The following is a 25,971-nucleotide window of genomic DNA, read 5'->3' as shown; positions in this document are numbered from 1 at the left end:
TTGAAAAAAATCACAACGCTCTGTACTACTACAACTCTCCTACCATCACGACACGATGGGCAAGACTTTGCCTCTTCGGGTGAAAAGTTAACAGTCTCACAATGTTAAAATAAAAACTTATTGTGGGTCTGCAGTTTGAGGAATACCTCAGATAATGACAGAAACATTCCACGGTTCCAAAGCGACGCATCCGAGATGGTTGGGGGAGGTATTTGCAAACGCGGCACACTACTACATGATTTTATTAACAAAGGCGTTAAAATGTTGTAAAGCCAAGCATGGCAGAGTTATACGAGTTTCAGCAGGACGGAACACCTTCTCATAATGTGAATCTGGCTCAGAACCGGTGTCGGGAAAATTTGACGTACTTTTTAGCCAAAGAAGAATGGTCTTCAGTTCATCAGATCTAAACCTCTTTGATTACTCCGTATGGTCATATGTGCGGTCGAAGATGAGTAGAATGTGTCTGCTTTGGCCCAGCTTTAGCAATGACATCGCCAACCGATATATCACTTCTGTGATATTTCTGTTACATATTTCTTATCAGTTAATTCAGTTGTATTCGAATCGGTCTGTTGAAAACATTCTGAACACACACACGTTCATTATAACAACAGATGTTTCATCGCTATAACTCCGGCAATACATTAAGCGCTGAGATTGTCAAATTGCTTTATGTTTTCTTAATTATTTTTTCAAATCATCTAAAAATCTATTGAAATTATATTGCGAACCTTTATCGCAGCAGTCTCAAAAAATGTAATTGAAAAATGAAATTCAAAATTGATATAATCTCTTCCTCGGTATCCCACTGCAATCACCATCAGTGTCAATGCATGAATTGACACATACGAAAACATTGCTCTTGGCCTCTAGCACTACATCCTTATCTGAAGATTCCATATCGTGTTCTCCCGTGTTCTTGCTCCCAGTTTCTCACGGGCAAATTATGATGCTTTCGCCAACAGTCTCGAGACTAACACTCCACCGCAGACACAACCTTCTCATCGTGAGATCATGTGATCAACTTCGGGGTGGTGTATTGTCTCACTACAGATAGCTCAGGCTGAAAGAAGGAAATGTATAGCAGAGAAGTTTCATTTTCTTGTGGAAGATTTCCCAACCACCAGGAAGAACGTGCACAACGATAAACGATAAATAATTGCAGGACACATGGGTGACAGATTTACTAACACTGGTCGTGCTGGGAGGTAACTTTTTTCTGCTGAATTCACACTGGTGATAAATACACTGATGTGACCAACGAGGCAATCATTGATGTAGAAATAGTTGGAAAAGTATACGGGGGATTAGACTGAGCGAAATAAGTTTTTTTTTCTTAAAATTTTGGTTCCTTTGGGTATCGAATACAATCTTTTGGTAATTGATACATTGATAAGTCGCACCGCATTGAATATCTTATTTTCACTGTTTATAATAATCATTATAATACAGGTCGGACTCGATTATATATAGTCGACCATTTTTTTTCAACAATTATTTTCAAATCCTATACATAATCGAATCGTAAGAAAACAATTTTTTCATTAATGTATGAATGTCAAACATTAATGGAAAAATAGCTTTTTTGTGATTCGATTATGTATTGGATTCGAAAATTAACGTTGAAAGTGAAATTGCGATTATATATAATCGAGTCCGATCTGTAAGCGTAAATGAGCGTAAGGTATAAATATCCATTGAGTTAAGCAAAGTTTAACACGTTGAGCCCAGCGTCGGTCCCTAGGGGCCGACGTTGAGCTTTTTGGTAGGAAAGTGCTGACTGTTATAAAATAATAGAATACAAATATAAACAGTCCATTCCTCGCTAACAACTTGATGGAGCTGGATGTGCTATTCATCACTCCTCAAGCATTGTTCTCGAAGTTTTTTTTTCTCTTCTCCCCAACGAGTTGGTTTTTTTTTCTCGTGTGTTCTGTGGTGAATTAGTGCCCAAAGTGCCCAAAGCAGCCAGAACCGAGGAAGCAGCGCCTCTGCAGTGGTCTGGATCGGCGTCTGTAGTGGATCAATAACCATAACGGCATCGTCAACACGTGGTTGACGCTCAGTTGAGTACAACAATAACTTCTGCTATTGTGTTGTCTCCGTAGCGCGTGACTTTTGTGTCTCCCTTAATAGGGTAACAGAGCGCATATCGGAACAACAAATTTATGTGATTATTTTTATTTTATTTAAGTTTTTTTTTTTTTTTTTTACAAGTGAGATAAAAAAATTGTAAAGATAATAATCGTTCGTTCTAAGAATGGAGGAGGGTGGGGGTCTAGACATGGACATTTCAGACTCCCCCTCGCTTGCTCAAGCAGGGTGTAGTAAGTCCCTTAAACGGACTCCTATGCCCGAAGATTCTTCTTCTGGGGACGAGTCAACTCACACTACCAAGCCCCCCTCCAAAAAAAAGATTGCAAACCTTTCCCCTGATTCCTCCAATACTTCCACCCAATCATCGACATCCCTTCCCCCCTCTGATGTTACTGTCCCCACTCAAACCTTGTCCTCGAATTCCTCTCCTATTGTTTCCGCTCCCCGTGTCAGGGTTTATCCGGACGATGCGCCTGACGCTGGTCCTTGGGTTGTTTTTTTCCGGCCCAAACCTAATGGTAAAGCCTTGAGGGTCGTACAGATTATGACAGATCTGAAAAGATACACCTCTGTTTCGGAAATTTGCAAAGTAAGACCGAACAAACTGCGAGTTGTCGTGACTAACCGAAAGGACGCGAACGATATTGTTGCTGATAAGCATTTCATCCTCGAATATCGAGTTTTTATTCCCTCCCATAACGTAGAAATTGGGGGCGTTATATCTGAAACGGGTCTGACGTGCAAAACTATAGAAAGTATGGGAGTTGGCAGGTTCAAGAGGCTTCCTTCGATGGAAGTCAAAATCTTGGAATGTCGCCAACTTGGAAAAGTTACCCAGGAAGGAGTAGAAAAGAAATTTACGCCGTACGACTCGTTTCGAGTCACTTTTGCTGGTGCCGCCCTCCCTGACTACGTTATGGTGGACAAATTGAGGCTGCCGGTGCGACTCTTCGTGCCAAAGCCCATGACTTGCAACAAATGCAAGTCAGTTGGTCATACAGCAGCTTATTGCGCCAACAAGGAGCGCTGTGCCACATGCGGAGAGCAACATGAGGGGAAATCCTGCAGTGCGACTGAGCATAAGTGTCCATATTGCGGGGGATCCCCACACGTGCTCTCAGCTTGTGAAACTTACAAGAGTCGCTGGGATAAACAAAAGCGCTCTTTGAAGGAACGCTCGAAACGCACTTTCGCGGATATCTTAAAGGGCGCTTCCCCACTGGCTCAACAACCATTACCAACAAACAATGTCTTTGCTTCACTGCCAGTTGACGAATTGGAAGCGGATACAGCTAACGAGGGCACACCGTTTATTTTCAAAGGGAATTCCCGGCGCAAAAATGTGTCCACTCCCAAAGTTCAACGACAAGTCCCATCGGTGGTACCCCATGTTAGCTTGCCTAAAATATCGAGTGCAGCGGACAAGCAAAATCAGGTTCCTCCTGGCTTCCGTGGGAATAGTTCACCTTCGAACGACCCAGCACTCGAGGGGACATCAAAAACCCCAACTGTCCCTTTTTTTGCGTCCAGCTCAACTTCCCAATCGGGATTTATAAAGTTGACTGACCTTGTGGATCAAATCTTCACGTGTTTTAATGTTTCCGATTCCATCAGAACCATTGTCATCTCAATGCTTCCAGTACTAAAGACAATTTTGCAACAATTGATGCAAACATGGCCCCTCCTTGCAATGATTATCTCTCTTGATGTCTAATTTGAATAGAGAGGTCGGAGATATCACTGTTTTACAGTGGAATTGTCGTAGTCTTATCCCTAAATTGGATGCATTCAAATTTTTAATTCATAAGTTCAATTGTGATGTTTTTGCTCTGTCCGAAACTTGGCTTTCTTCGCGAGATGATCTCTCTTTCCACGATTTTAATATTATACGCTTGGACCGTGATGACAGATACGGAGGGGTGCTATTGGGGATCAATAAGTGCCACTCATTTTTCCGAATTGACCTTCCACCTATTGGAGGGATCGAAGCTGTTGCTTGTCATGCAAACATTAAAGGCAAAGACCTCTGTATTGTCAGCTTGTATTGGCCTCCGAGAGCTGCGGTTAGCCGCAAACAACTTGTTGACATGTGCTCACTCCTTCCTGAGCCACGATTGATCTTGGGAGACTTCAACTCTCACGGAACTGCCTGGGGGGAACAGTACGACGACAATCGTTCATTGTTGATATATGACCTTTGTAACAGCTTCAATATGACCGTTTTGAACACTGGGGAAACAACACGTGTGCCTAAACCTCCTGCTAACCCAAGTGCTCTTGACCTCTCGCTTTGCTCGAATTCACTATCGTTAGATTGCAAGTGGAATGTAATCCAGGATCCCAACGGTAGTGATCACTTGCCAATCAAAATTTCCATCACCATTGGGTCGAATTCTTCTGAATCTATAAACATGGCATATGACCTCACAAGACACATTGACTGGAAAAAATATGCGGACGCGATTACTCTAGCCATCAATTCCAGAGATGGTTTACCTCCATTGGAGGAGTATAACTTCCTTTCTCGTTTGATCCATGACAGCGCGGTTCGCGCTCAAACGAAACCCATCCCAGGTTCCACCATTCACCGAAGGCCTCCCAATCCATGGTGGGATAGCCAATGTTCAAAGCTTTATGTAGAAAAATCGAATGCATTTAAAGCTTTTCGGAAACGAGGAACCATTGACAATTTTCAAACGTATTTAGACCTTGAAAATCAATTTAAAAACTTGATCAAAGGTAAAAAACGTGCTTATTGGCGAAATTTCGTGGGAGGTTTGTCACGAGATACGTCAATGAAAAAATTATGGAAAGTGGCTCGAAACATGAGAAATCGCTCTTCATCGAATGAAAGCGAGGAACATTCACATCGATGGATTTTTAATTTTGCGCGAAAGGTTTGTCCCGATTTCGCTCCCGTGCAAAGAATTGTTCGAGATATACCACAAGATAGGTGCGATCTTGATTCCGAGTTTTCGATGGTAGAATTCTCTCTTGCTCTCCTTTCAAGTAACAATTCGGCTCCAGGATCGGATAGAATTAAGTTCAACTTGTTGAAAAACCTCCCCGATGTGGCCAAACATCGCTTGTTGAATTTATTCAATAAGTTTCTGGAGCATAATGTTGTTCCGGATGATTGGAGACAAGTACGAGTTATAGCTATTCAAAAACCCGGAAAACCCGCGTCCGACTTCAATTCGTACCGCCCAATAGCAATGCTGTCTTGTATACGGAAATTGTTGGAGAAAATGATCTTGTTTCGCCTTGATCGTTGGGTTGAAACGAATGCCTTACTCTCAGATACACAATATGGGTTCCGCAGGGGCAAGGGGACGAATGATTGTCTTGCGTTGCTTTCTTCAGAAATTTAAATGGCTTACGCCGAAAAAAAACAAATGGCTTCAGTATTCTTGGACATAAAGGGGGCCTTTGATTCTGTTTCAATAGAGGTTTTGTCAGACAAATTACACTCTCGGGGTCTGCCGCCTCTATTGAATAATATGTTATATAACTTGCTTTGTGAGAAACATTTGAACTTTTCTCACGGAGATTCGGCAGTAAGTCGGTTCTCTTACATGGGCCTCCCCCAGGGCTCATGTTTAAGCCCCCTTTTGTACAACTTCTATGTAAGCGACATCGACAATTGCCTTACACAAAATTGCAGCCTAAGACAACTTGCAGATGATGGAGTGGTGTCTGTCGTAGGATCAAACGAATCCGACCTGCAAGGACCCTTACAAGATACTTTGAACAATTTTTCAACCTGGGCCATTGGGCTAGGGATCGAATTCTCCACGGAGAAAACAGAGATGGTGGTTTTTTCTAGGAAGCATAGACCAGCAAAACCAAAGCTTCAACTTTTGGGTAAACCGATCACTCATGCTATGTCATTCAAGTATCTTGGGGTCTGGTTCGACTCCAAATGTACTTGGGGGGTCCATATTAGGTATCTGAGTAAAAAATGTCAACAAAGAATAAACTTTCTCCGTACAATTACCGGCACCTGGTGGGGAGCCCATCCCGAAGATCTTATAATGTTGTATCGAACAACTATTCTCTCAGTGATGGAGTATGGCAGTTTCTGTTTTCAATCAGCTGCCAAAACACACCTCATTAAACTCGAGCGAATTCAGTATCTTTGTCTCCGTATTGCGTTGGGATGTATGCCCTCAACGCATACCATGAGTCTCGAGGTTTTGGCAGGCCTACTCCCACTAAAAGATCGCTTCAATTTATTATCTCTTCGGTTCCTCATCCGGTGTAAGGTTATGAACCCATTGGTGATCGGGAATTTTGAGCAGCTGATCGAGCTAAATTTTCACTCCGGATTCATGAGTTCATATCATGAATTCATCTCCATGCAGGTTGATCCTTCTTCGTATATTCCCAACCGTGTTTGTTTTCCTGACTACATCAATTCCTCTGTGCATTTTGATCTGTCCATGAAACAGGATATCCATGGATATTCAGATTATCAACGATCGAGGATCGCTCCAACGATCTTCGATTCAAAGTATGGGGGTATCAATTGTGATAATATGTACTTTACTGATGGGTCCTCTATGAATGAGTCCACAGGATTTGGAGTGTTCAACGAAATTTTTAGCACCTCCCACAGTCTTCAGAATCCTTGCTCAGTGTATATTGCTGAATTGGCAGCGATATACTGGGCGTTGGACAGCGTCGCCTCACGACCTGTTGAACACTATTACATTGTAACGGATAGTCTTAGCTCTGACGAAGCTATCCGTTCAGTGAGGCCGGAAAAGCACTCGCCGTACTTCCTTGAGAGAATACGAGAAATTTTGAGTGCTTTATCCAGACGCTGTTATGTCATTACCTTTGTCTGGGTCCCTTCACATTGCTCAATTCCGGGTAATGAGAGGGCTGACTCATTAGCAAAGGTAGGTGCGATTGAAGGCGACATTTACCAGCGTCAAATCGCCTTCAATGAATTTTTTTCTTTAGTCCGTAAAAATACCATCGCTAACTGGCAACGCAAATGGAACGAAGATGAATTGGGCCGGTGGTTTCACTCGATTATCCCTAAGGTTAGCCTCAAACCGTGGTTCAAAAGTCTGGACTTGAGTCGGGACTTTATTCGCACCTTCTCCCGACTCATGTCCAATCACTGTTCGTTAGATGCACTTCTCTTTCGTTTCAATCTTTCCAGCAACAATCTCTGCGTCTGTGGTCAAGGTTATCACGACATCGAGCATGTTGTTTGGTCGTGCGAGATGTATCTTGTCGCCAGATCGAATTTAGAAAACTCCCTTCGGGCCCGAGGAAGACAGCCCAATGTGCCGGTGAGAGATGTGTTGGCTCGGTTAGACCTTGATTACATGACCCAAATATATGTTTTCCTTAAAGCTATCGATCTTCGTGTGTGATTGTACCTATGTCCTTATACCCTCCTTTTCATCCATTGCGAGCGATTGGCCCCCTTGGTATAAACAGTAAAATAAGTTGAAATGTAAATATACAATAGATTTAAGAATCGAGTGTGATCATCAACATTGTAACAATTCCCTTATATCCCATCCCTTTCCTGACAGATGTCACCCTCTAAACTCGAGTAAACCGCGAGTAATCGGTTTTCCACCTTACTAACCATAGTGTTAGGAAAATTATTTATGTATAGTTTTAAAACATATACTTAAGAATTCGGCTCCTTTAAACTAATGTAACTGAGCCTGTAAAAATAAACGATTTATATAAAAAAAAAAAAAAAAAAATATAAACAGTTTGTTTTCGGATGTTTTACAAAATGTGACTACTCTCTAGTCGAATTGCTGACTATTTTATATTCATATAATAAGTATTTTTGGGAACTGGGACCGACACTAATATTGTGCAAGCGCCCTTGATGCGCGCTGAATGGAAAGCGCATTGAGATAAAATCGTGGCTTAACGTGTTAAACATAGTATTAACATTTTCCAAATATGCTGTGTTTCATTACGATTTCTGGAGACAACTATTAGGGGAACTGGGGGGTAAGACCAGCACCAGTTGAGTTTTACTAGAAAACTCTAACTATGTTTTTGAACACTACACATGTTAGTATTCATTATTTTAGACGTTTTAAATTAAATCCAACCCACCGTGATTCGTCAAATGTTAAAATATTAATCAAAACAAACGCGAATGCCGATGATGTGCAACCGGATGTGATTTTTCGGTAGTGGAACTTAAGCTTTTATTCTTGAATGAGGTATCCTTCTTCGTTGTCTACAGTTTGTCCCCTGGATTCGTAACTATCGCTGGGATTCGAGTTGAGTTAAGTTTGAGCAATAAATTAATAGAACTAGTCTCCTTAAAAAAATGTATGCTGTTGGGGTGAGACCGTTACCCTTTGAGTGGGGTAAGCCCGGCATGATTTCCAGGTAGTTGAAGGTTATTTGGACATATTATCCATCTATTTCAGATGCCTCGTAGCTCCCAAGAAAAACGAAATGTGAGAGTGGGTCCCAGGAGAACCTCACCGTTGCATAAAAAGGCACCGTTGCAAAAAAAAGGTGCTTCCAAGACTTTGCAAAACAGAATCACGTTTTGTGAAAAGTGGTAAGCTCGAAACTAGGACCTAGATTTCATCGAACTAGTAATTGAATAGCGATGAGGTTTGAGGTGCCGCATGATAGATTTGCCTAATATCAAATTCCATTCTTTTCTATATTCCATAATCACCGGAGCGCGCTCCAAACATATCTCCGGAATCAGTTGAGCGATTCGAACCATGTTCGATAGCGACATCTAGAATTAGAATACCTCCCATTTGGCATATTCTATTGTGGATACTTCAACACGATAACGGCTTTAGAAGTAAGGGTTTGACAAAAACAACGTCAATTGAAAATCGTCAAGTGACGGTGAATCAATCAATTTTTGTTTTCAACTGAAAACGAGTTTTTAATCTTCGAGCAGTTTCTTGGTCAACATGAATCGAAAATCATTCGAGCGCTTTCGTTACTCTCTGCCTTTACTTCGACCGTGTACATTCACTATTCACCGTCAAATGAATTTCACGGCATATTGAAATGTCCACCCTCTCAAACTGGATTAATTTTTCTTAACCATTTACAGATTCATCCATTTTTGCAGGGAATCTACTCCGTACACATACACTCCCAATCATATTGATGATGGGTGAAAACGATTGACGAACGGGAGTCGAGTTTAATTTTGTTTTGACTTCCGGTTTGCCGATACTGGCTCTAAATGACCATCAATGGTGGAATACCCCTACGATGAGGGTATTGGGTGAAAGGACCTGAATGACGACTTCATTGAAAACGATCCTAAAAGACCAGAAATGGAGTTAGTGCAGTGAAATTAGACAAAGAAAATGTTAGACACGAAGGTCGTATTAGATGGAATTGGCGCTAGTAGAAGAGAATATGTACAAAGGAAAACGGAAACGCATCGTCGCGTCGTAATTTTCAATGCTCAGCGCAGAAAAGAACCATTATAAATTGCATTTGCGAAAAACATTCATTCTTCAGCCAGCGAAAGGAGGTTTTTCTGGACATGGAATTGCTCCGGAGGAAGAGTTGTGAATAAAAGATGTCAAACCGCGTTGAAATTCTGATTTTTTTAATTTTTTAGAGGTACTTCATACTATTAGGAGGAGAATGTTTGTGTATGATTAAATCACACGTAAGCATTTTTGTTTTTATACTTTATATTATTTTGTTGATTATTTCTTTGGGAATGATTTTTGAGAATGTTGGAGATGTGATGAATGAAAGACAGCTCTTCATCTTTCTGGTTATGTCCCCGGCAATTCCATCACGTCTTTTCATTACAGTTGTCGCCTTATAATTGGCACCACGCATCTGAAAAGTATTTGCGTTTGTTTTATCTGCTTATTATAGTTCTTAACCTATTCTTTTCACTGTATTTGTGGTGAATTGTGTACGACATTTTCGATGTGCAGGTTTTCTGAATAATGTAACGGGATAACACATTATCCTTTAGCACATCTTCTCTTTCCCACATCATAAATTTCCATTCCTTTCAAGTGCAACCAAACACCGCACTGTCCCTAAACGATAATAACACGGATGTCACCCAACAATAATAAATGACGTTAGTCACCCAGCTTGAATGTCTGTTTATTATTTTCCATGCTAAGCAAAACGGAAAAGTAATTAAAACACGACCCAGTAAGAAACCACAGCCACGCTTTCTCTCTCTCTCTCTCGCTCTCTCTTGTTCTCTCTTGTTGTTTAACGTTTAATCTACGCCTGACGGCGCGTTTAAAATTTTAAACTGTGTCGAGTTTAAGGCTAGTATTTAAGGAAATGACTGTAAATATTTAAGGGTCACTCAGGCTGTTAAAGACAGTGTGTAATACAGACACGTAAAATAGAATTTGGTGGTCCACGAAGTAATGTGTTTCTTTTACTGCTTTGAGAAAACGCGTCGGGCAGTTGCTTTACATGTTTCATGGCGACCGTGACAGGACCCGAACCTGCAATCTACGGATCCCACCTTTACCTTATCTTACCTTTACCTGTTTCAATAAGCAGGTGATTGACAGCTGCATGTTGAATGTCAATATGAAGTTCTAATTAGAACCTAATTAGAATAATTTTTCCTCAAATTCATCAGGGAAATTTTAATCATCATTTTGGATGTAATCTAAACTTTTGTACATACGCTATTTGGTTTTGTTCCAGAAAATAAATGCATTGTTTTTTCATTGCGTACGTAATCAAGAAGGATCGAGGAGCTTCTTGTACCCCGAATCTAAGAAATGATATCATGAATATAGAAGAAAAAAATATTGTTGCTCCAGGAATTTATAACGCGACTCAGTATGTCCTGAAAGATCAAACTGATTCTAAAATCATGCGAAAAGCTCCTCCGAAAAACACCACTCCGTCCAGCCGGCAAAGATGTATTAACGCTCAAATTCATGTACCTCCAACGTAACGCTCTCATTTTAGAAATTTTAACTTACATCCTAGTACAGAAACAAAAAACGTAGTCTTACGTAAAAAACATGAAAGCTCGATTTCATTTCGAAAAAACATTCAGAAATGAACCAAAATATACTATTAAACCTTTCAGAACCTGAAGGAAACTGCGTGGTATGTGTTCTTTCATAGCATACCAACATAGAAACAAGCATATCAAAATGAAAAAAAGAACAAACAATATGACCGACCTTTGGGCGGCTGCCCAAGAAGGATGACATAATGGCTGTGTAATATTAACAAGTATCCGAATGGTACATTTACCCGAATGTAACGATTATCCGAATGGATAAGGAAAAATTCCAGAAAATCAGAATGAGTTTTTAAAGTCAATAGTTCAATACAACATGGAAGAGCAATAAACATATTAAATAACTCGGAGAATTGTAATGACGAAATTAAAAAACTGATGGGTAAGACTTCGCAGTTCCATTTAAAGAAATTAGAGTAGGCCAATTAATATGCCTCCTAATTTCCTTCCCGTACTGCTCCTAAAAGCTAAGAGATCGTTCATACATTAATACGGAAATGTAGCATTGAAACATAGAATGAAAATCTAAAGTGTAAATATCTTGAAAATATTTGCTCATATTTTCAAGATATTTACGCTTTAGATTTTCATTCTATGTTTGACAAAATGATAAAAAAACTAAGTGCAATATTTTGCAGAACTTTTTCCTTCTTCAAAGTGAGCTGTACTTTCGCGATTGATTGTTTTTTTATTCAGCAGTCAGTCTTTATATTTATTGAGCAGTTTATTGAGCAAATAAATACACATAAATATAAATAAATAAATATAAAATGAAATTTGATCTTACAGGTATTACACGGAAAGTGTTCTCTGATAGTAAAAAAGGAGAGCGTTATCGCTCGTTTTCGTTCACGTGAAACCGTGTGTGCTTATTAGCAAAGTGTCTCTTATTTTGATCTACACTCGACAAAAAATTAGAGGAACAGAATGCGAAGCCGGCAATTTTAAACGATTTTTGACATGTTCTATCTTCGTGAAAAACCAACGCATATCGATGGGATGCGTATCATTTTGAAGCTACAACTTTCAGGTATTATAATATTTTACGTACATATTTTCATCTTGGTGTGTGTGGGTGTAGAGGGCAACAATATCGGGAAGATGTGATAAATCGATTTTCTTTATTTTTTCAAGAATATTTTGGACTAACCATATTGATACGTTCAGCCGTTTTTTCTAGCCGATTTTTCAAAGTTTGGAATAAATTAGAGGAGCATTTAATCGCAATCGTATCAGAAGTACAAAATCCTACGCGACTCGCGACTACGACTACGCGACGCGACTCGTGACTACGACTACGCGACGCGACTCGATGAACGTATCAATATGAAACTGACCCGGCAAACTTCGTCCCTCCCAAAATTTATTTTCCGTTATCACATCTTCGTTTTCTTACGTTCATGGATCCAATCGCAGAACTGTTCATTGATTGACCTTCTAATCTATCCTTTAAAGTTACCTTTCCTATAAATTTCCTATTACATCTACCAAAACCCTTCATTATAATCAGATTATATTCAGATACAATTCTCGAAGATTTTTCAACCACTTGCGAATAGCAAGTTTCTCCGTTACTTGGAATAAATGTTTGATACAGAAAATATGATAAAATAAAGACAGTCCTAAATCGGACGATTCCTTCCCGAGTTTTTCTATTATCAACACATTCGGTGATCCATTTTTGTATAGATAGAAGAAGATATAGGAGTGCTTTTTATCACAATAAAATTCATTTCCACTTTCGAGCAAAAATCAATTTCGTTAGCGCAAACATCAAATGGACTAACAACGTGTGTCACTATGTAATTGTAGAACATATGCGAATTTGAATTTTCCTAATTTTCCCATTTTCCTTCAGAGTTTTCCGAAAATTTTCAATTGTCATGATTGGTTGGAATAGTTTGGTTGAAACAGTTTGGTTGAAATATGTGTATTATTTTTACTCCATTTCTGAGGATAGAGGGGTGTCATACCATCATAGAAACATTTCTCGTATCCAAGAACCCTCACATCCAAAATTTGGGTCCATTTGCTTGATTAGTTCTCGAGTAATGTAGAAGTTTGTGTTTCATTTGTATGGCAACCCCGTTGCCTTTAGAAAGGGGGAAGGATTTTTGGAAGGAAATTTGGCTCCATTTGATTGATTAGTTTTCGAGCTATGCAGAAATTTGTGTTTCATTTGTATGGTGGCCTCCCATTAGAGAGGGGCAAGGAGTGTCGAACCAACATAGAAATGTTCATCGATCCCTAAAATCAATTTCTATGCCAAACAGTGTTGCCACATTTTAATCTGTAACAGAGGGGTTAAAAAACATTTACTGTGTCAATGCAGTACACTAATTCAGTCTTCGACTGCGAATTCTTGGAAAGGGCATTCTTTTGCCTAACGCGATTTGGTCTGCTGAACCAAAACAGGTAAGGAACTTCATAAAGGAAGTCATATCTTCGTGGGGGGACATGCAAAGTCCTGGTGCGACTATTATGGAACGAACTGATACTGCATACATAGCAAACTGGAATGCACTACAATAGATCAAACTAACGGTCGCAATGGCACAATGCTCCTACAAAAGAAGAAGAGGGGTTAAAAATCTTTCTGATCTGTACTTTTTTTTTCCAAAAATCTGTACCTTCGAAAATATTTATTGTGAAGAAAACACTAATTTATTAGCATGAAAAAAAATACTCATTTATTTACTACAAATACTACATTCACATTTGCAAGTCATTCGTGAGTTTGATGATGCTTATACATAGTTTTTTTCTGAATCTAGATTGCATACTATCATTCAATAAAATTTTCGAGTAGCCACCACGATGTTTAATCAAATCATCGTATCATTGCTGAGACAATTTCGAAGAATATTTTTGTTCTGATTAAATTCAGAAAAAAAACGCTCTACAGTTGCCGAGAAGTGAGACATAGTGAGAACGTTTCAAACAAGACATCGATGCGCCGAAATGCGAGCGAACCATCAATTCTTTTTTAGACATTCAATTTTTTTATCTAACAACCCTGCACATGCTCGTTTTCTGAAACTGAGATTTACTTTCGGAGCAATTTCATCTTTAGGGTACGGAATTATTTCTCCACATTTTGTACATTCCCATTGTAGAATCCTTGAAACGCTTCTAACACAACGTTAATGCACGTCAAATTGGAAAAGTTTCAGGAATTTAACATTGCCGCAACCTTCAGCGTCGGTTCATCAAAATCGAATCTATTTCTCATTTGTTCGATCAGCTCCATGAAAAAACTGCGACAAATATCCTTAGAAATGATCTGCCTTTCGCTATCAATTGTTCGGATAATTTCTTCTGCTGCTACTCAAACAAAAAAATCTTTCCAAATGATTTTCAAATTTAATAGCATTGGACTTTGAAACAACGTAAGATTCCTCGCAGATATTAGTGAGAATGATCAAATAAAAATCTTTCAGCTCTTCATGTGGCATCGTGAATTCAAGTTTTTCAGCCTGGAACAAACGATTCAATCTGTTGATCTGAGGCAAAACATACGTCGCACCGTCCGACGCGAATCCTTTCTGGTGCTCCATGTAAGAAATTTCGTCTTTATAAAACTGATCAATCACTGCATTGTAAATGCTTTTAAGATCAGCAGCACCAAGCGGTACTGCGGCGTAAAAGTCGTCATGTACCTTAATCTTTCTTTGTTCAAATGTAAGAAATTTCACACGTGGAGAAAAGCTGTACCAATCTGTGCCTTTCGACAAAAATCTGTACGGTACAGAATCTGTACCAAAAATAACGAAAAAAAACGGAATCATTCCAGATAAATCTTTACCATTCCAGATAAATCTGTACGTATGGCAAAACTGATGCCAAGTTTAATTCCATTTGCTTGAATAGTTCTGGAATTAATCAGTCCCCCCCCCCTCTTTACAGAGAAGTGTCAAACCACCGTAGAAACATTTATTGCGCTCTAAAACCTCCACATGCCAAATTTGGCATTGTTTGCTTGGTTAGTTCTCGAGTTATGCATAAATTTATGCTTCATTTGTATGACAGAATAACCAACGTCTAAACAAAATTCTGAAGAGACGGCGCCAGTGGTTGTATGGTTAGCGTAACAGCCTCACAATCCGATCGGCCTGGGTTCAATCCCAGCTGGCGTCGTTGGGATTTTCTGAGGCGAAAAATCTCTGGTTACGTCTTCCTTCGGAGCGGAAGTAAAAGAAGTTGGCCCGGCTCATGAGTTGTTGAGTCTGATAGGTAGGAACAGGTGGAGTCGCCTCCCTGATGTCGGTGATTGGCACTAAAGTGGCGGAAATAGGCCGACGAAAAATAAGCGAAGATAAAAAAAAAAAAAAAAAAAAATTCTGAAGAGGAAACAACCGGAATTAGAGCTTATTTACGGCATGACAACGCCAGACCACATGTTCATGGATCTGTCAAGAATTATCTTGAAAGAGTTAGCTGGTAGGTCCTTTGTGTATGTTTTAATATCAGTAAAAAACGTTGAAAAACACTTTTTTGTAGAACATTAGGCGTTTTATTTCGAAAAACAGTATATTAAATTGTAAGAAACTGTCCTCAAAACGATTCCCTTAGATTACGACTTGTTACGTTCCATGGTGTTTGTCCTTTTAGAAAAGCGGTTTAAATTTTCTAAACGAATCAAAATTTGTCTTGATAACTGGATCGCTTTAAAACAACCAGACATCTACCAGCGTGAAATATGTCTATTACCTGGATGAAGAACCAAGGATGTGTCTTCCGACGGAATATACTTTGAATATAGTAGCAGTATGTTTCATGTTTCAAACGAGTCATTTTTATAAACATCTAACCAAGGTGCTAGGTGCATAGTCATGACGTTTAATGTGGGCTCCATCATCTGTTTATTTCTGCCATATAAATACCAATAATAATTCATTAACATAATTATATCACAACTTTTTTTCCGCAAAGAAAAATATACAGTGGGTATAACAACTTCAGCGTGCATAATTCGATAATAAATAAAACAAGCCGCAAACCGTATCCATCCACAGCATCCCAGAGCACTGCTCCGATCCGATGGACCGCTGCTGCCTTCGCCAGAGACCACAAAATCGATTTTCCTCTATCTTTACCGTATACCACTTGGGAGAGAGTCGTCGTCCGACATTGTGGGTTTTATAGTTCGTGTTATTTTTGGAACCTGTCTGCCATTTCCAGTTATCCACTTGTGTGTGCGCGCGCGATACAATGTCCGTGTGGCAGACATCCTCCAGAATCCTGTCTCCTGGCCAGAACGCCACACAAACCTGACGAGAACGCTCCTCGCTCTGTATACATGCAATTGTGCAATTTTCCCTCCCCATTGGCGAGGTGTGTGTGTGTGTGTTTATCTTTTCGAGGAAATGCACAACGGAGCATGATTCTGCACTAATGGCGACCGAGATGGGGCATCTGAAGAAGGAGCCGGGAGCCTGGCAGCAGCTGCCAGTCCGGAAGTAAGAAAACTACTGCCCTACATTGTTGGGTCTTTGCGCATGAACACTCGGGCGAACTTACGGTGGATGCGAGGATATCGTACTCGCGTACTCCCAGACTCGTTGATTGCGGAAATTATTTTCGTCGATAGATGGGTGAGAGTACGGAAAACTGCTCGGAGGAGTAAAAGCATGAGAACACGAGAACAGGGATGAGAGAACCAGAGAGATGGGTTTGAAAGGAGAATGAGCTCTTAAGGATTACTGTAAAAGCTTTCTTACTGTGTGGCACATTGTGCTTTGTTGATATTCTTCGTAAGGCGAACGATAAATGAGATTTCTGTTTGCGAAAGCTTTTATTATAAGTATGTTCTTAAGGGGTGTAGCAATCAAGCCGAGATTAATTGTTTAATTTGTGATACATAGTTGTGAATTATCCCACTATCCGATTAGCTGCTTCACTACTACTACACGTCTACTGGTATATGTCGTTGATGTGAATATTTTAGGGATTGTATTCATGAGAGATGCATCGTTTCGAAAGGAATGATTACATTGGTTTGAAAAGGATGTTTTCAGCCAGTTTGCGCAGTCAATGTTGTTCGTGATGCTTTATGAAGTCGACTCGGAAATTTCTAAATTTAGTGTTTCAATTGTTTTGGAGCAACTTATTAATAAAGTGTTGGGATATCCATATGCTTGGTTGATTGAAGATTCGATAGCTATATCAAAAATAGATAAGCTACATTGCAAAAGAGTTGCAAGCCAGTATCGACTGAATGAATTCGAAAGGAAAACACACAATCACTTTTTCATAACATTGACACAAATAAAAATACTAATTGAAATACAACAACATAAAAAGGCTTTCAGTTACTCCCATCACGCCTAACAGCGTCAAATGATTACTATTATTTGTTTGCACGAGATTGCGCTGATTTGCGAGCTGGTGCTAATGACGAAACCTGTACTGCCCCGTAAGGGGCTATCCAATTTTCGCCAAGTTGCTCTCGGAGACTGATTGACAGTGTGACATTTTACATCTAAAACCGTTTACCACTAGAGACCCCATGATTCTGTCACGCTTCACATCGCCGGCGATTTCCACATCGAATAATTGCTTCGTCGCGTTTTGTTTAGCATCAAACATTATGCTGTGGAAAAGGCTACAAAAGCTTTGTCACGTTTTTTACTCCTCTTTCATACCTTGGGACTAACGGCTACGGTTCGTGACAATTTTCCTGTCCGCTGTCAGCTAAAACAGCTTTAGATCTGCATCGTGTAATATAACCTCCCCGCTCGAAGATTCTCCATCGCCTTTGGTGCGTCATGTTTGGAGATTTTGCTAGATCATGCTCGTTAGCAGATCGTATTTATAGGGGGTCTTCGTAGCCACTTGGTTACGCGTTCGCTTACTAAGCGATCGATCGTGAGTTCAAACTCAGGGCCCTCAATTGACCATCTTTGTGTTGTTATAGAATAGCTACGTCCACGCAACCATCATCAGCTATGGAGATCGATCCACAGTGGAACAAAGATCGATTCATCCATACAACTGCTCTGCTCTGCAAGAAACATCGGGCTGCTGTTCTATAAATAACCCAACAATGATCAATATCAACTGTCTGCGCTGTCCGGTCTGCTGAACAATGGAAGAACAGATAGAATACCCTTACGCCTAAATGGCTACTACAGTATAATTTACCATAATGTAATGGAACAGAAAATCTAACGCCTAAATGGCTACCACTTCTACTGTGTGATTTACAATTTATAGAAACATAAACATATGTACATGTACACGATAAAAACCCGGCTCTGTTACAGATAAAATGCTAATGAGCCTGATAAATAAATGGGAAAAAAAAGCAGATCGTATTTTGATTTGGCTGTTAATCTGAAATTAGACCTATTAGATTTGCGATATCAACATTATTTTCCGAAAATAAAAAATAAAACTCACTCGTAGAGTCACGCCAGAAAACAGGAAAACGAAAGGAATCAATAGACAAAGTTTACACTCAGCGACACAATAATGCTGGGCAAACGGTTCATGGTCATTGGAATCGTATTCCAGGCGGCTGTTCCTCCCAACATTATTGTCATGACTCCCGCGGGATGAATGGCAATTTATTCCGTCAGAGGAATTGAGAGGCACGGCAACAGCGTCTTCATCTGAATTAATTTCTCTGCCCCGTCTCGCGAGCCGTGAAAGTTCGTACATAAATGTACATTATCTTCTGTTCGTTCGTGAGTGGCGTGAGTCTCAGCTCCTACGCCAGTCTGTTCCGGTTAGCTGTCTAGCAAAATTTATGGTATGCACTGCGAAGATATACTACCGTAGTTGGGCTTAGTTTTGGTTCACATCAATGTAATTGATTGAATGCGAAGGATTTGTTACATAGTTTTAATAGCTACGGTTTTTATTACATGTTTACATATTTGTTCAATTGGTCAGCGTAAATCAGACTGATAAACGACAAATTCGATAAAATGAGATGATGATCGCATTTTCTCAAGATTTTTGCTAGCCACAACTTGCTTTTATCATTTCAATAATTCATTCCAAAAGATCCATGAAAACCAATCACGGTATGTTGTCAGAGTTCGTCCGGGACAACTAGAGAAAAGTCAAGAATTTGACAGTGTGAAGCAAATATAAAAAAATATTTTAATATATATTTGGACTTTTCGAAAAACGATTTGAAATACAAATATTACTTTTTGAAGGCAGCAAGATATCTAAACAAAATGTATACTAACCTGTTCTCATATCAATATGAAGAATCAAGAGTTGTATCTGGTTCAATGTTCCAACATTTTTTTTGATGATTTGAAGCAGTGTGAAAATGTTGATTTCTTCTTTTCTTTGAAATAAACGGCAGTTAAAGAGAATCGCAAATAGTCTGGTTCCTTAAAGCCAGAGATCGAAATTCTGGCTCAGCTGCGAGAAAATTGTTTAGTCAATCAATCTAGTTTTCGATGAGTTGTGCAATATTGAAATTTTCGTCTCTCCCCTTAAACTAAAATATTTTTTTCATAGGGAAAGAGATGTGGTATCTCTGAAGTTCAACGAGAATCCTTTTTCGTCTCTCATTTAGTACTTGTTGGCCATCCCTAGTTGGCTGCGCATTTCACCATCCAATGAGACCCTGTTTTGGACATTTGGATAGTGTCTGAGTTGTACAAATAGTAACCCATCTCATGTTCACTTCACAATGAAATCTAATGTTACCGCATGTTTTCATGTAATGTTTTCGACTGTACTGGAGAAGTGAAAGTGAAACCATTTTTCGGCTAATTATAACTCGCGAAAAATAAAAATTGGCATTGCGTTCCTCTCGCCTCCCATATTCTAAGCTATTTTTCCTGTTTCTCTGTCGAATTAATAAAAAAACGTTCCTAGAAATGCTGCTCTAAGTGACACTGTATGCCGAAGAGATTGTTTCATTCTCTTCGAAGATATCGAAGATGTCGATCCGCGCGAATTAAGTCGAAAACCCTTTAAAGACGCTGAATTGGAGAAATTGCTCGATAAGGAACCGTGCCAAACGCAATAAGAGCTTGCTTCTTAAGTTTGGGCGTGAACAACTGCTCTAGTGACAAAAATGGAAGGGATTGTAACGGGTGGTAAAAAATGCAAAAAACAGAGCTTCCAGCTTTGACTTCGTTTTGCTCCAAATACAAAAAAATCACTTGGTCCGTTCTGATTTATTCATTTATTTATTTTATTTATTTGTCCTCGTCTTCGATCTACAATCGTATAGATTGAAACTTAAATTATGTCTCTAATCCTAGCCTTAAAAGTATTCTTGGACATATCTAGATCGTGGAAATAGCAAACTGAGTTATATTGGCCATTTCGTCCGTAACTGGTTCTGTGAAATTGCAGATTGATGACGGGAAAACATCGAAAAGTTTGCGTTGTTAATGTATCTATTGCAGCAGTTTCGAACAATCAATATTTCCCTCTATGATATCGAATACAAATGTTTGTTGGAGTTTAAGTCGACGAGCTGATAAGGTTTCTAGACCGATGGGCATGCAACGCGAAGCGTAGTCAGACAAGTTCGCGGGATCGCTCCGAGGAAGTTGTCGTAAGGCATATCGAATGAATTGCTTCTGTACACTGTACTTACGTGGCGCCCATATTGAAACTGCATACTTAGGAATGCGAACCAGTGTGCAAAACAGTGTCTTGAGGGAGTATACATCCATGAACTGAAAAGTTTGTCTCCAGAAGAATCCAAGCTCCGCAAATGCTTTAGCTGCAGTGGCTGAGACATGATCCTGGAGTCATAATTTTGAATCCAATGTATCGCCCAGATCGCGAATAAAGTCGACCCGTTCCAACGTGTTGTTATCGATTTTGTAAAAATAATTGATTGTGTCGATCAGCCCTAAAAATGAGATTATCTTACATTTTGTTATGTTCATCGCCATCAAGGCTCGGCAATGTTATATTCAGCTGAGGATAGTCAGCGGACTAGGAAGACAAAGACGACTGCCTTTGTATTCAACTGGAAATGAGCTTTGGCTTCTTCCAGAAGTTTCTCCGTCAACATGAATTAAAAGTCAATGCATATTGAAGTGACTCCCACCAAAATTAATTCGTTTCTCTCTCTCTCTCTCATGTATCACGTATGCATGTATCGATTTTGGAGTTCAACGTGGTTTGACATATACTACGGGTTAGCTAGATCTGATTTGTATCGTACACGAAAATTACTCACAGGTATGCGAAGCTCGACTAGTGTTAACCAGGCTATGGAGTCGGAGTCGGAGTCGAAATGAATTTCATCGTATTAAGGTCGGAGTCGGAATCGGTAAAAATTTGCCAGTTAAATTTCCAGTTAAATGACCCAATAAAATCAAAATATTTAGGTCATTAAACAAAATGTTATTTCATGGTAACGAAAAAAACATTGATGTTAATTTTGTTTATTTCCATCATGATTGCATGCCAGCTAAATGGGAATAACACTTTGCAAATCACTGTGAAACAAAAAAATTATAAGAGGTTGTGTCCAAGATACGACCGCATTATTGACGTAGAACTACGCTGTTATTTTATTAAGTCGCTTTTTTATACCTTCGGCTATTATTCTATAATGCTATGAAATTTTAGAAAAAACTGCTTAGTAGAATAATCTCTGAAATGGTTTTTTCATTGTAGAACCAGTTGACGATAATTGATTGATGATTTTTTCTTGCCCTCGCAAAACAATACACTAACTGATCGTATGTCGCAATTTATTTCATGTTAATGCATTGAAAATTTACCTCGAATGCTATTCCGGTGGCCTTTTTCGCAATTGACATAGACTCGGCTACAGTCGATTATATACATGTTACACCAGCACCATTATTCCACATCTCCTAACTACATCAATATATCTTTGGCACCGCATGGAAATAACAACAATGACAACACTTGCAAGTATCATGCTACATGTTATTTAGTATTGCATTGAAGGAATCGCACCTCTAGGCATCGTTCGAACAACGTAAACCAAGCGTCAAACAAGCGTGCCTTCCTCTTCTTCTTGCTCATCACACACTACGTGAAGCGTCCAATTTATGACGCGGAAAGAAAAACACACGATACGAATAACGCGAAAAACGAACAGAAAAACCAAATGACGATATCCAAGTTGGATTACCACTGGTGGGGTCCAATCTCAAATCGAAGCGCATCGAAAGCAAAGTGAACTGGATTGCTCAACAGTCCGATGCCGAATGAAAGTTTGCCTCAGCGAGATCCACTGTTTATACTCTAGGCAAGTATTCCCCTTCATTCTTCTACTTTTCCTCTGTTCACGGAGACTTTAATTTCTACGATTTCCCCTCCGTTGGTCGTCGATAAGTTGCTCGTTATTGACAGGTCTGTTCGGGAAAGCACACAAATGGACAGAACAAATGTATGGTAAAATGGAAACGCTTAAAGTTTTCATGAATTTTAACCATTTACAAACCAGATTCTAATGTATAGCTAATTAAACAAATCTTACGGAATTTCCGATTCGTTTAGTATGTAAATCGCCAAAATCCGTTCGCGGCAAAAATAGTTATTAGCGTTAACTTTATTTCATAAAAACGTGGCCTGTTTTCTGATTTGGCACCCTTAATGAAAGACGTAGTTCTACGTCAAAAATTATACTCTTTAACGATACACCCAACCAGGGACCCTCAGATTCTCTAAAATTTTGGTCACTGCAAGAACCGATAATGTCGTAATTCAGCTTACGAAATGGAGTCATTTTTCCATTTTCCAACACGCGCACAGTCGAAAGACATTCACACAAGTTAAACGTGTGATTGTAGCTGTGAAATCATAGTAGGAGTCGGAGTCGGATCTAATTGTGGAAAGTCGAAGTCGGAATTTTTCTTCCGACTCCACAGTCTTGGCGCTAGCAGAACTAAAAAGTCTTGGCGCTAGCAGAACTAAAAAACTGGATCGGCGTTGCCCATGATAGCGTCTTGCGAGTGGATGCATTCTTCCTTAAGCCGCTTGTGTTGATTGTGCCGTAGGAATCGTAGTCGTTCGCTCTCTACTTTTACATATATGTCGAACATGGATTGTTGGCACAGCTAACTACATCGTAGAAATATGTTTTCCTGACTGCTTTGAAACATTATACGACACTCATAAGAATCCATCGAGTGAACTATCTCGTTTGTTTCCGTCTTTTTTTAATATTTTTTCCTGGATTGCATTGTGGTCACACATATTGTAGAGTTTGTCACTCAGAATAAGTTCAAATGCTGTCTCTTTGGTGGAAAATGTGCGCTTATCATTTTCGAGATGGACGGTTAAAATTGATATTTGTAACCGATTGTCCGTCTTTATCAGTATTTCTTCGTTGATATATTAGATATCCACCGACGCTTGTAGTCGTGCCGTTGGTGAAATCTCTAATAAAACGCTTTGTACATACTCCATCCGTCACGCAAGGCGAGAAAAGTTTCAGATCACCACATGGGCTATGAACCATGCTCGTGGTAACGGTATCGAACAGTCATTCATATTCCGGAATCCGGTTGGTTTGAAACTCGATCGAGTTTTATAACATTTACTCTCTATCAGATTGACAGACCCGAAAGCAATTTTGAATTCTGGAAATTTGAATGAAAATTATCACTCAACCTCGTTTAAATACATAGAAGACATAGTCCTGACCCTATCTAATTTTTTATATAAATTCCTTGCATCCTTGACTTTCCACCCAAAACTTCATCCATAATCAAAGACAACATCAGACACATGTTTCGTCCAAGATTTTGCCCCAATTGGAGAGAATGTGTTACTTTTTTACATAGAACAAATATTTGATATGTGGGGCTAATTTGAATTTCAAATATTGGTTTGGTTGGTTTTAAGGCGTGTTTATTCCACTCGAATATCCATTACATATCCATGCTTCACTATTAATAGCAAAGATTGTGTCAGCTTTGCTTATGATAACGTCTCGCAAAGTAATGTATTCTTCCTCACACCGCTTTTCTGATTGTATCGGAAGAATAGCAGCCGTTCATGTGTGTCAACGACGAATTTGAAATTATTGTTGTTTCTTCGAATCACAATTTCTCGAATCAAAATTGATTGTGCTCATTCAAAAATATTTCCAGCTTGCCGGAAATACGCTAGGCTTCATACGAAGTGAGGTTACTTGCGAATGTGTGGATGTGGCAACTGACTATAAATGAGAGAATCTGACAATAGCGAAAACATTGCAATGAGAAGTTGTGTATTATTAGGGAAATGAGTAAAATGCTAATCACTTGCTATGGTGGTATGTAAGAATATGAAGGAAATCGCATTGATGGCAAACCATATTTCATTTTCGAACCGGAGCTTGTTAGTCAATAAATCAGGCGAAACCGGCTAGTAGTCAAAAACAATATCTTGTTTTTTCGATTAAATTTATTAATTGAGTTTTATTACTTTGGAATAATTATTTTAAGCTTCTAGCTACGTTCTAAGGGTTAAATAATAATTAATAAAAATAGCATGAAACATGAACTTGGGAACCATCTAAACTACCGACTTCTCTTCCATCTACGGTAACTTAATTGCTTTGAAGATACAGACAGGGGAACTGTGGAAGCGGAGCAATTGTATGTATTGTAACTGATAAGCCGGAATAGCTTGGCTTATTGGTTGGTGAGAGGTTGAACGTTCTTCCAAAATCGAAACAGAGAACGATGAGTCTGCGACATTATTGTTATGCAAATTCATTGCAACGGATATGATTGTTAGTGACGCGTTATTTATTCGGACGATTTAGTAAGAAAATATTATTTTCTCGTCACGACGTGAATGATTTCAGTATCAACTTTTGTTCATTTATTATTTCTATTACATTCAGCGCAGACCATGATACCTGTTCCACTTTCTTTCCGCGTGGAAGCGGTAAACCCAAGTTCATTGACTCGGCGGGGTCCGGACGACCGATGATTGTGATTGCGTCCTCCCGTCCTTGTCTGGCCTCGACGCCGAGAGACAAGAATAGCAAAGAGTGAAACTCTCGAGTTGCACTCCTGAGTCCAGAGCGAAAGGAGGCAGAATGTGCACGCGGCGAATGCAGCTCGCAGACAATGTGCTTTGAAAAAAAACACGAGGAACGAGAAAAAAAACTTCCAAATAAAACTCATCAAGACGGAAGACGCGAAAACGGTACGAAGAACGAACAAAATTAGATCCAGTCAACCGAGGGGCTCCAGCATGCGAAACGGGTTGTAGAAGAGTTATAAAACACCTCACGCATCGATAGACTGCAACATAAACATTTGCGGATATGCACCGAGGCGGGCCGCCTTCAGTTTGGCGAATGTTTGTGATGTGTCGATATGTGTTACGTCGTTTTTGTTGTTCGCAGGTCGATTTTCAACAAATCGTACAATCTGTTAACATAAGAGAACACATTTTCGTGTTGATGAAATGTGAGGTACTAATGAGAGCAAGCAGTTTTTTGAAGCTCTTCAATCGATGACAGACAAGGGGCGGATTTGCAACAGTTCTACGCTCAACACTCATTAGTGTAAGAGACGAATGAACTCTCAGAGTTTAAAGTCTCTCTAATTCAATACCTTCCTTCCTTCATTATTGTTCGGGTTTTATTTTCAAGCCTATTATGTGTTTTAACTAGCACACGTTGAAACTAAAATATCATCATTCATACAACATGTTAAAAAAGTAAGGATAAAACCAGTTTAATTCATAAAATTATTTTACAATTGTTGATCAATCTGCTGATAGTAGACAGCTACAACTGCACAGTTCTTTGAGGCTGTAGGTAGGGTAGAAGTACCTATCATCGCAATAGTTCCTATTATGGTAGCACGAAAGAGGTTTTTATTGGTTTAGAAAACATATCTAATTTTTAAAAGCTCGAATATGATTTTTAAACATCAGAAACCTCT

General features: G+C 39.3%; 1 long non-coding RNA gene across 1 annotated transcript in view; it reads right to left on the bottom strand.

Moving 5' to 3' along the window:
• The window catches only part of LOC129779472 (uncharacterized), a 146,402-nt gene that overhangs the window by 11,329 nt on the left and 109,102 nt on the right, over positions 1–25,971 (bottom strand). The window lies entirely within an intron of this gene.

Source organism: Toxorhynchites rutilus, chromosome 3 (genome assembly GCF_029784135.1).
Source record: "Toxorhynchites rutilus septentrionalis strain SRP chromosome 3, ASM2978413v1, whole genome shotgun sequence".
Lineage (NCBI taxonomy): Eukaryota > Metazoa > Arthropoda > Insecta > Diptera > Culicidae > Toxorhynchites > Toxorhynchites rutilus.
The sequence above is the reverse complement of the archived record's forward strand: the minus strand, read 5'-3'. Positions and strand labels throughout refer to the sequence as shown.